Genomic DNA, 12,884 nt, shown 5'->3' on the forward strand with positions numbered 1-12,884 from the left:
CTGTTTTATGTCATGGTCAGTGGTTGTCGGGGACCTAGACCATTACATAATCTGCCTCGTGTCGTTATCTTGGGTCCCGAACCAAGAGAACGGCACAGGCCAGAAAGGAGGACAGGTGGCTGAACAACCTATTTAATATTACTAGTTTAGTTGTTTAGATAAAACTTGACATCTCGGCGTCGACATAGTCACAGAAACTGAAACAACTATGCATTGGGCTTGTATATCACAGAAGCAGACTGAAACTTTTAGTGCAGAAGTAGCCATTGCTCTCGAAAATTCAAGCAAAGCAAAGGCAGCATTATGCCAAAAGCAGCATTACTTAGGATTTCATCAAAGCACACTCAAAACCCTGCCACCAAACAAGGGATAATGATTCCTCTCGCTATTTCTATGTTAAAACTAGAACTGAAATTACAATGACAAAACAAGTGAACTTCCTGCCATGCCACTACATGCAGCTGAGCTTTCTTTTAGTTATAGTGTTAGGTATAGTCTTCCCATATTTACCTTTTCCAGAATGGCTAAGGTTATGTTTTGGGCTTGTGAGTCTGTGTGTGTGTCTGTGTGTTAACAGCATAACTCGAGAAGCCTTGGATGGATCCTGATGATATTTGGTAGGTGGGTAGGGGTCGGGAAAACGAAGGTCAAGTTCGATAATGGGCCCCCTAGCGGCTTGCTAAGGTACTGCAGCGGAAACTCAATTTTTTATATCTCGTGTTCTGGACATGCTGTGGTCATGATTTTTGAGTGGTAGATAGTCCTCGAGGCAGAGAGTAAGTGCTGTGAGTTTGGGCCCCCTAGCGGCTTTTTTGGAACTGCAGGCGCCGGTTTCCTTTCAAACTTTGGACGAGAATAACTACAACGTGTTGACGGATCGTCATGATTTTTGGTATGTAGATAGAATGAGTGATGACTTACATAATGGTATACTTATTATGCAAATCAACAGGTAATTTGCATAATTAATGAGGAAAATTCATAAATCCACTGCATTCCATGATAGGACTTTCAAACTTGTCACATATGTAGCTGGGAAGGAGAGAAATGTCGATAGATATCAATTATGCAAATGATGACCTCATTTGCATAATTAATGAGAAAATATGAACATGTTGACGGATCATCATGTTTTTTGGTATGTAGGTAGCGTAAGTGAAGACCTACATAATGAGATACCAATTATGCAAATCAACAGCTAATTTGCATAATTAATGAGGATATTTTATAAATTCACTACATTCATGATAGGACTTTAAAACTTGTCACATATGTAGCTGAGAAAGAGAGAAATGTCAATACATATTTATCATGCAAATGATGATCTCATTTGCATAATTAATGAGAAAATATGAACGTGTTGACGGATCGTCATGATTTTTGGCATGTAGATAGCCCAAGTGAAGACTTATATAATGTGATACTTATTATGCAAAAAAACAGGTAATTTGCATAATTGATTAGGAAAAGTTAATAAATCTACTGCATTCCATTATAGTACTTTCATCAAAGTTGTCACATATGTAACTGAGAAAGAGGGAAGAGAGTAAGAGGTGTATTTAAAGACTTTGAAAGAGAATGGATCAAAGGATCATCATGATTTTTGGTATGCTGATAGCTTAAGTAATGCTTGATACAATTTGACATCAATTAATTGTAACTTGGGATCTAATTTGCATAATGAATGCCAAAATTTTATAAACCAACTCCAAGCATATAATTATAAAGAAAATGAAATGAGTAACGCATTTGTCTGCAGACATCATTCTACATAACAAACCTGATTTATTTGGCAAAGGTATGCGTTCGTGGAACTCTAGTTCTAATTTAGGTTTAATTTTTGTCTCGTCTTTTCTCCCGAGGATCATCGCACCGTAAGAAGAAATGTCTGGACGCGGAAAGGGAGGCGAGGACTGGCGAAGGAAGGTGCCGAACGTGAGCGAACGGGCTTAGCAGTCTTCTATGACAAGGTATCGTACTGTATTGTGTGAAAGCACACGTTTTTAACTATAGGACAACAGTCTTTGTCAATGAATAGCCTTTTCATTCCATTTGTGTTGGTACACTAGTTTAAGTTTACATTTTCAATTTCAGTTTGTGTACCGTACCTGAACATCTGTATATCACTGTATACTAGTAGTACATCGTAGTATTTGGGGTGTCGTTTCTAGGACTTGCCCTGAGCCTTTTGGGTTTGTGGCAGCGGTGGTATGACAGCTTATGCATGTGTCTGTTTATTAGATTTCCTAGACGTGTCTGGGCTTGGTAAGCGAGGAAATAAAGGCACTGGGGAATGGAGGTTTCAAAGTGTCACCGTTACTGCAAGTGCTTCGTGACAACATCCGGTGCATCACCAAGCCAGGGCACGAGTCTTTCCCGACATAGACAAGGTATTGTGCTGTATTGTGTCTACAGTTCCTACTTTCCATTGGGCAGGCGTTGAACCTTTCGTGTTTGTTACAGCGGTATTGACGTAGCGAGCAGCTGATGCATGTCTCTGTCTTTTACTGATATCACAGAAATATCTGAACGTTAGCGGTACCGTCACCGAAGGTGCTTCACAACATCCGGGGAGACGGTGGTCCTGGCGGAAGGCGTGTTTAGTGTCTCCCCTCGTAGCTGTGTTTCAGAAGCTTCTTGATGACATTCCATAAATGGATGTACCTATGTAAATCAGCTCTGCAAACCAGACATTTTAGAAGGTATTGTACTGTGCTGCGTGAAATCAAAATGTCGGCTTATAGCATCTGCCATATCAGTAGCATTGAATATTGTTTAGGCAGTCTGTATAGACTGACGTAGTAGCAACTGGAGTAGCATTCGATATGTCCTAATTATACACCGCATTCCCGTTTGCCATTGGACAGGCATTGAGCGGTGTTGAGACACATGATGCATGTCTTTTTTCTTCTACCTATTTGTTAGAAATGTCTGGACGCCATAAGGAAGCAGAGGTCAAGCGTCACCGTCACTGACATGACAATATCGTGCTTCGTGACGACACCACGTGCATCACCATATAGTAAGTTGTTTGGGTTGTACAATATTGTCTGATTGCAGCCGTAGCGTAGCAATCTTTGTTAATGACTGATGTCCTTCTAACTTGGCGAATGTAAGCTTGCTTAGTTTCAATGGGCGAGTGTAAGCTTAGCTTCAATGGTTGATGAACAATGTTCAGGTGAACAGTGCTTACTAGAGTTTTCTTTTTCTTTTCAAACTTATAACTGGTTGAACAGTTTAGCTGTGAGTCAGCTGATGCGTGCACACGTTCCGGTCCAGCCCTACTTCTGCACCTGTCTTGGAGGGAGGAAGCAGACCACGAGACTGTTGATAGGTGAGTGCATCCTCTACAACTCGTTCCAACCTGACCCTGTTTACATTTTTTTTTTCAAAAAGTCAGGCCACTGTCACTGTTGTTTAACCGTTTCTACCAACTTGACCTGGTTAAGATCAGTAAGCAATAATTTGACCATTTTGCGTTATACGTTAGCGCTACAGACATTACAGTAGTCTATTAAGTTCCTCTGCATAATTTGTCACCACTTCCACTCCTAGCAGGACATAAGGCTTCCTTGTGCCTTTTCAAGAATATTTTGATTTTAAAGCTAGTAGCAAAACAATGGAAGTCTAGCCAGTCATTATTGATTGTAATTCACTTTCTTGCAGTCACAATAAGTTGGGAAGGAGGCATCTCTCAGCAGCTTCCAGGACCGCATTGATGCCATGAATTCCTGATCAACTGCAGCTACAATGTTCATGGTGGGACTTATCCTGGTGAGAGGTTGTCCGACGCCATCTCCACGGTGACGTCCAGAAAGATCAGTGCTCGTGTGTACGCCCTGTGATCTGAGTGATTTAGCCAGTGGGGCGTTAGGACATTTTGTAAAGGAGGCTCCTTTTGCCATCAGGGCTACAGTCCGCTTCTGTGGTGTACAAGCTTGGTGTATGGCTGGTTTTGCTTCTGTGACTGTGTCGATGGCCGGGATTGTATAGAGTTTCTGTTGATTCTGTTCATTATAAACAGGGTTTTCCCTGGTTCACCATCTGTTGTCATTTCTGTTAGAAATTTAGTCCTTTAGAAATGCTAGACTTCTTGGTATCTACGCAGTCACAGAAACTGAATCAATACAAACAGAATGCAAAGTGTGCGATTTCACAGTTATCATGTATATCACGATGTTAGATACATGTACATATAGTTAAGCTTACTTACGTTAGGTGTTAGGTATAGTTTTCCCCATATTTGAGTGAAGGTCTCGTCTTTTGTTTTTGTTAAGAGGCTTGGAGATGTAGTGTTGTTTAGGCGCTTTTTGTTAGCAGCCTCTCTTTTTGAGTGCATTTGTTTGATGCCATTCCAGTACAGGAGTGGCTGACGCTGGATTGTTTTTTGTGCTTAACTTTTTTATTGTCGCAAAAAAGTGTTAGCATTCTGTAAATGTCAACTGTCCGTTTATTGTGTAGAGGTTGTAGCCCTTTTAATCAGTTGTTTGGAAATTTGCCTAGTAACTGAGGCTAAGGCTGGCGCTGACACTAACACAAGACAGACACATACACACTAACAGACTAACCCCACCAAACACACACTCATGCAACATTTTTGACGGACACTAATCAGCAAATGCCTTAGCCTTAGACTGAAAAAAATCTATGATTCTTTAAGTACAAAGGCTCCACGCTACCTCTATACCATGTACTGACAATGTATATATTGACTGATTTTAGCTTTTTTATCCACTATGTCCTAGAGTGAGGGTATTTGTTAACCTAAATGGGTTAGATGTTAAGTTCATTTTTGATGCTGGACTATCTTCATTTATCATGCGGTTTATATATTATGCACTTTGCATTCCTCTATTTTGCTATTAAACAAATATGCTGAAGTCGGATGTGTTGTGCACGTTTTTGTTTTACTCAACTTTGATAGGAAAAATACTCATAAGTGCCTTGCTGTTTCAAAATTGATTTACAACTGTTCTGTTCTTACCACATCACCAAACCACAAAAGGTTAAATTTTCAGTTTGATGGCAGAGAAATATAAAGGAGGGTTAAAAATCAGTACACACACTACATTTACAACAAAGAAAATCTTTTTTGGAAGGAAATGGTCGGAGGCGGCATTGGACGGGTTCGCTTAAAAGGCTGGGCTGTCTACCAGGCCAGGCTACCTCTGGAAAAATCAAACCCTAAGAGTGAGTTCACTTCCGAACGATAAGTTGATGAAAGAGAACCAGCCTTCTTTAGGAAATTGTATTATCCCCTCTAGGAACTATTCCAAATGAGGCACATGATTGCTTCTGACCGGGTTTCGCGTCGTTAAGAGGCGACACCTGGTCGGGAGCAGTCCACGTGCTCTCATTAACCACCTGTACATCCTCACCTGTGCATAGAACCTTTTATACGCCCTGCGCCTTTCATTCCCATATGTTGGCCGAGCTACGCCGGAGAGGTCGGGCTTGGTGCTGGTTCGCCTGAGTTCATCGTTTTGGCTAGCTGTGCCCGCCTGCCCTCCCACCCCGCTTCCCGCCTGCCTGCTCGTACGTCCTGCCGACTCTTTTCAACCCATTCTGCCCGCGTTAGGCGAGGAACTCTACAGGGCCAAGAACTTCAGGAACGCACAGGATTTTGGAGCACACATTTGTGAGGTGACATTAGGAGCGTTTGATTTTTCTTTTTCCCTAGTTTGTGCGGTTTTGCCATGTTGACTTCCGTTCGTAAATTGTTCTCGTTTGGTTGACAGTAGTAGTTTCACGAAGTGAGTGGTATTTTCACAGCCGTGCAGGTATGTTATTTCGGTGATAAATGTTTTCGCATTACTTAGTTTGATATGTTAATTTGGTGATTGGCATGCTCGAAGCTTTGGAGTTAAACACGTTTTCGGGGTAATTAGCTCGTATGATGCAGTCGTTTCGGATATTGGCGAATGGGTTGCTCGCAGTGCTATGGTTTTAATGTTATGGGACCACAGAGACACATATAAGAAGAGGAAGACATGTGAATTTGGCGAATGGTTTGCTCGCAGTGTTTGAGTTTGATATGGTGGCTGGCCCCACATGTGAATTTGGCGAACTTTGTGCTCGTAGTCTTTGGGTTTGATATATGGTGGCCACAGAAACACAAAGAAGTAGTAGTAGTAGTAGTAGGCATCTTTCCATCTTTGCAGATAATGGAAGTGTTTTTGTTTGATAGGGTGGCCACAGAAAAAAAAAAAAAAAGAAGAAAAAGAAGACATGTGAATTTGACGAATTTGTGCTCGTAATCTTTTGGTTGGACATGGTAACCACAGAAACGCAAAGAAGAAGGAGAAAACTTGTGATTTTGGCGAATGGTGTGCTCGCAAAGTTATGGTTTGACTTGGTGCCTGCCAGAACACAAAGAAGAAGAAGACGTGTGAATTTTTATTGGCGCAGATTGTTATTTGATTTTGGCAAATGCAGTGCTCGCGCCGTTATGATTTGGCATGTGTTTTCGGCAGTTCGACTTCGCATCTTTTACGTAAAACTTGATTTGGATATTGGCCAAGGGTTTCATTGAAATTTTCATGGTGCAGATTGGCGTGTGAATTTGGCGAAGGGTGTGCTCGCAGTGTTATGAATGATTGCAACCTTTAGTTGCATTTTTTGTCGCGCTGGGCTAAGTCGTATCACCTGGCAACATCCATATACTGGTAACGTTGGTAACTTATTCATTTACATTTTTTGTGTGCATTTTTGCGTCTAATCTATACTCAAGTACATGAGGATCCATCCTCTCAGTCTTGCTACGGGCACCGGGGTCACTAAGAACCCTTGACGTTGGTCTGCCCCTAACCAGGGGTTGGTGTTCCGTCCCCGGGCTGACCTTGGTTGGATTGCGATGTGTCGTTTCTAGTAGTAGTCCGGTTAAGCTGCATTGTCATTTTCGTTTGTTTTCTCGTTGGTCGTGCAGACCTACCTGGTGTCTGGTGACAAGTGGCGTCTGTGTTTGGGAGTTTTTAGGGATGTTAAGTTGAATGTTTGGCAGCTCAATCGTAAAGGTCAGCCTTGGGACGGCTCCAACCTTTGCTCTAATTCGTGCAGGAGGTCGATTAAATATACTTTAAGTTGGATACAATCTTTGCTGTCAGAGAGTAGACAAAGAGTTTGTGTTGATGAAAAAGATCAGAATGTGTCCACACTATGAAATACACAGTGATAAGCTGGAAAAAGGACACCCCGAGATAGTTAATGTACCGCAATGTTACTTGTACCCTAATGGAGTTTACGCAGCAGGAAAAGCACTTGGGCATCACCATTGACAGGGAACTGAGTTTCAGTAAGCACATATCTTACATATGTATTAAGACAAATAAGATTGCAGGACTCATTGGAGAACATTTTGCATTTATAGACAAGGTGGTGTTCTTTCTCCTATATAAGTCACTGGTATTCAACTAGTCAAGAGTACGAGGCTCCAACATGGTCATCCTATACATTGAAGCAGGTCCTGGAACTTGAAAAGATCCGAAAGAGAACAACTAAGATAGTCCTCGGCCCTAGTAGGTTAACCGTTGAAGAGAGTTTGAAGGCTCTGAAATCACCAACATTGGTCTTTAGGAGAATCAGAGGAGATCTCATAAACACTATATGTCATTTTGAGCTAATTAAGAACACTCGAACAACACTGTCTCCGGATTAAGAAAAAAGCGCCGATCGAGAAGTAATAGAAGGACACACTTCTTCTGTATCAGGGTTATCTCGTGGTGGAATAAGCTACCAAAATCTGTGGTGACATCTCCAAGCGTAAACTGTTCTGAAGAGAGACTGGATAACCACTTGAGGCAACACAGGTCACACTACACCTTAAAAGCCCTGGATAATCTGCAGTTATCAGGGATGACAGTGTTTTGAGAATGAGTGAGTGGCCTAAATAGGAACAGGGGTTCCTACCTTTGCCAGAAGAATTCTATTCTACTCTAATAAATTGTTGGGGTTTCAGTCAAACAGGTGCCAGGTAGCAGTCGTAGGTGGCACTACTAGTGATTGTCTTTCATTGCAGACGGCGTCCTACAAGGGGCCGTGCTCGGACTGTTATATTTCATATTGTACATAGATGACATGCCAAACTACTTAACCACTGAAGGTCAGATAGTACTCTTCAAAGTCGGTTACAAGAAATGTTGTTTTGAATACTGATTGCAACAGTACTGAGAGGTGGCTGGATGGGAATAGACTGACAACTAATGTACCTAGATACGAGTAGGTACCTAACTTGAGTCAAGAAACAGAAGTTTTGAATTTTGTGTTTTCTGCTAGATATCGGGTAGTGGTTTCATTTTTTAATGAATGAATGATTGTAGTCATTTATTGTACATTGTTGGTTAAACGAGCCAAGTACAGGTCGCAACAAGACATAACATGGATTGGTATACCATAATAGTATCACAAATCTACTCTACACAGAAGTTCGGCTTCTTCTCGCGTCTTGGTGATTGTGAAACTGTAGGACTGTATTGGTTTAGCTATGGTTGGTTTGTCAAAGCATATGAGGATTATAAACTTGTCAGTGCTATTCATGTGTCTAAAGTGAGGAAAGCTACTTTCTTTATAAAAAGATAGCGCATTTCTATCTTGTCATACATATCACAATCAACAGTGAAGTGCACGTCATCTTCTACCATGTTTGAAGTACAAAAATGGGCAGACTCTTAAATGAATCATTGCAGGTCCCTACGGTCAAACTCGCATCCGGCCGTAGAAAAAAAAAAAAAAAAAAAAAAAAAAAAATCTTCTTACATAGGTGCATTTGTTTGGAGGGAATTGCAAGCTGTGGTTAGAGTGGCCACAACTCACCACTCATTTAAGAAACTTCTGAATCCGACTTTTAAGTCTCTGCGTAAAACGGTGCATGTTCGGCATCGGTTGAAGTTTAGCTGAGCAAGGGGAAGTAAGAGGAATTCCTTGGCTGTGCAGTTCTTGATAACCCCTTCAGGCTTTAGAAGCGGGATGGGTGCGTGGTATTGGAGTTGCAACTCTAATCGATCTTTGGCAAAGCAGTGCAACAAAATTTTTCGGTTCTGTCTTAGTTCTCCATAATAATTTTAAGGTGACCATTTGTGTATTCGTGGCCTCGTCCTTCCTCTCAATCCTGTTTCGAACTTCGCCGGGTTACTAACAACCCTCTACTTACGTAGGCCCTTAACCAAGGGTTGAGGTTCGTCTCAGGGCTGACCTTGGTTGGCTCGAGTGTTGTCGCTGTTAATGGTTACAGTTTTCAAGAGAGTTAAGGTTTCCTCTCTTGCTATCTAGCAGTTCGGTGAGCGGAAACTTGCTAGACGCGATTGGTCTTTTCCTGACTGGGAATATCAAGATCCGTTCGACCCTGAGTCGGCGGCGCAGCGGGCGCAACAGCGACAACTCCGATTTGTCGACTTCCGAGGTCAGCCGTGGGATGATTCCAACCCTGGTGCTCCAGGTGTGCAGGATATCGCGTCGGGGTCTGTGCAAGCGAGTACAGCTATGGTCAAGTTTACAGACCCTAATTCTTTTATAGCAGGCCAATTAGGCCATCATACTGCGGAGTGGAAATTGATTTTGGCCGACCATCCAGATAAGGATATGCTCTTAGAGTGGGTGAATAAAGGGGTAGACGTGTACAAGTTCATTACTCCATTTAAAGGCAAGTTTCGGGGAAATCGAATTAAGGTAGACTTTCCTGAGCCACAAGTGTTTGTTAACAACGTGTATTGTAAATCTTTTGTGAAGTTTATTGCTTCCTTTCCATTATTGGATAGGCTGGAAACGGGCGCAATCTAAATTTTGGGGGAAGGTAGGTGAAGGCGCACCACCCTACCTAATAATGCTCTTAACGGTGGATCCGGCTAAGCCTCGTTTGTGTTGTGATCAGTGATATCTGAATTCATTCATTATAAGGATTGCCCGTTTGTCTTAGATAAGTTGGTCGACGTTACCAAGTATGTTAGGCCAAACACGTTTCAAACGAAGTGCGATGATAAGTCGAGCTACGACCACATCTCGATACATCCAGAATCTAGGACGCTGCTTGGTTTTCAGTGGGTGGGCTTCTGGTTTGTTTGTAATAATCTTCCTTCTGGGTTCAAATCGTCGGCCATGATTTATAACACGTTAGGTTTGGCCGCGACAAGGAGAGTACTGTCAGTAACAAGATCAAACGCAGCGCTAAATTTGTATATTCAACTCCAACAAGCTCCCCTCTTTCCATGACTGACAGCCAGTCATCTCTCATATTAACCAAGGCAGATGTGGTCGAGCGATTAGGATGGTAAGCGGGTTATGCAGTTGACACAATATCGTTTAAGTTTGAATAGCGCAAAATCATGAACAACTCTTTCGAACACTTTGCTCGCACCTCAACACTGAAAGTAGGCTGGTTGGCCGGCTGTTTTTTCCAGTCAGTCGCGTTCGGGAATTCTTAGGGAGGGGGCGTGCTTTTGTGTCTCTCCATTGACTGGGGAAAAGGCCGGGGATTAGTGACTGATTGACAATGGGGTGCACAGGTGCGGCTATATACAAATATGGCAATCTCATTAATCTGTGTTCCATATGGTCCACAGCGCATGATGCTGGTATAGGTATGTCAGTCAGCAGCCCCAGAATGCCATCTCTACTAATTGTCTTGAATTAATTTCAGACGGCATTCTTTATGTGACATAATTGAATGAAGAATTTTATGGCACATTTTTGCCCCACTGGGCTAAGTACAGGTCATATGGTAACGGTTATATATATATGCAGCAATGGAAACAATCACACACGTCTACATATGCAGATATGCATCTAATCTATTCTAGTACATTCGATTTCCTCTTGCTTCTTGGTAATTGCATAAATGTAGCTAGCTGTATGGTTAATTAGAGTTGGTTTATCAAAAGCTGTCAGGAATAAAAGTTCTCCTTGTCGTTCAAGTGTATGAAGTGGGGATATTTACTTGACACATAGTCAAATAGGATGCTCCTATTGCTATCATACAACGGACATTCCACAGTAAATTGTACTTCATCTTCTACTTTACCTAAACTAAAAAAAAAAAAAGGCAGTTTCTTTGCTCTAGAGGACTGTGGTTATTTCTTCCTGATTCGATTCGTAATTTGTGACGACTGATTCTTAGTTTTGTGATGGTAGATCCGTGGCATAAATTGGTAATCTTAAGATATTCTTCTTCGTTATAAGATTGTGTTAATAAGCGGTATGTTCGTAGTTTATTTTTCGTAGTCGCAGCTCTTTTATTGTTGTGGATTTCAGATAGAAAGGTCGGGAAATAAATGTCCTTTCAGCCCTGATAGATTAGTGAAATAATTTGAGGTGTACTTGAGACTGTTGACTTGGCGTTTTTGCCAGACGAAAGCATAGCCACATTTTCTCCAGAGAGTTGCGTACACCAGAAGCCCAACATTTAGCACCAGATGCTTCTAAATCCATTTGGCACAAGAGAGCTTCTGCTTGAAGGTTGTCAGCTGGCACGTTCTTACAAAGTCGAATGGAATATGTGATGGTATTTAGGTAGGCCCCCAGATATATTATGTTGATCAATTCAGTTCAGTCACAGTTGGATTTGGAAGATCAATATCTGTTCTGTAAGTTTTGTTTTTGTCAATATAATACTAGTTGTTGGTAAAGTAATTGGCAATGTTATACACAGTAATACACAGTTATAACACCAGACAGGCTCAACAGTTACACAGACCAAAGTACACATCTCGAACAGGCCAACGAACGTTTGCTTTCAGAGCGGTTTCTATCTACAATTCCCTTAATCCAACAACAACTTCACAAACCACTCTGAATTCATTCAAGCGAGCTTTACAATCTGACCTCTGACCCCTCTGACCAACGACCTCGAATCTGGTTTGAAAATTAGCTTGATTTCGTTTATTTATGTACTGTTATGTTCTATTCATATGATTATTGTTGTGATGAGTTTTGTAATTAACGACTTTGAGTTGTTATTATTTGGGCTAATCGCATTTAAGTTATTATCCATATTTTGATTTAGTCACGTTTTATGTTATATGATTATCGTTATCTTTATGTTTATGTCCATTATGTTCATTTGGGCTCCCTTGGAAATCAGTTTTATCAAAACTGTAGGGACTACCCTGAAAGATTAATAAATAAATAAAAAAATGTCAGATGGTTTGGTATGGAATTTTGCCATCAACTTCCACTCAGGATGGGGATTGGGTATTACAGCGACCCGGTGACTGCAAAAACTGCAAGAGAAGATCCATATGAAAGGCAGGGTATCACTCCGGACAGACAGTGCCCATGTTCGTAGGAAAACTGACTTCATAACGACTTTTCGTTGGGATTGTAAGCAGAATTGTTTGGGTTCTCCTAGACAAGAGGTGCTCTCGTCAGTGCGTGGGCAAACCGTTATAATTAACTTTGGTGAGGGTTAACGGAAGCTCAACCTGGCGTTTGTTGAACGCAGGACGTGAAAGATAGGTACTGTGATGCGTCGTTTTTTCCGCCCACAAGTGTGATAAAACCCGAAAAAAAAAAGAAGTTTGGACGGTGGCTTTGTCTCATGAGTGAGAACTAGTACATATGCACAATCCGAGAGAGTGTTGTCGGTGAAGATATCAGTAAGACGAGTTTAAATGTAGTGCTAGACAGGGAGGCGGTGACGTGCTTTTGTGGACAGCGAAAGGAAATAAAGACAACTTCGGAGTCTGCGATAATAGCTGGTTTAGGTATGGGAAAGTGTTGAGGTTTGGGGAAAGTAATGAGGTGTGGGGAAAAGGTTTGAGGTTTGAGGAAAGGTGAAAGGTGTGGAAGTCAAGACGTGGGTAAGATTCGGAAAGCTTTACGTGATGAAACAAGCCCGAGATGGTGCGCATGGAGGTGGGACCACGGAGGACTTTTTTGCCCATACCTTAACCTTCTTC

The 12,884-nt window shown here is 41.7% G+C and overlaps 1 long non-coding RNA gene across 1 annotated transcript; it reads left to right on the forward strand.

Moving 5' to 3' along the window:
• The first annotated feature begins 2,246 nt into the window (after window positions 1-2,246).
• Window positions 2,247-5,109, forward strand: LOC118415563. The gene is made up of 4 exons (XR_004831131.1): window positions 2,247-2,390; window positions 2,926-3,022; window positions 3,237-3,334; window positions 3,667-5,109. It is a non-coding gene; the product is annotated as an uncharacterized LOC118415563 (long non-coding RNA).
• The last annotated feature ends 7,775 nt before the right edge of the window (window positions 5,110-12,884 follow it).

This window comes from Branchiostoma floridae, chromosome 5 (genome assembly GCF_000003815.2).
Source record: "Branchiostoma floridae strain S238N-H82 chromosome 5, Bfl_VNyyK, whole genome shotgun sequence".
NCBI lineage: Eukaryota > Metazoa > Chordata > Leptocardii > Amphioxiformes > Branchiostomatidae > Branchiostoma > Branchiostoma floridae.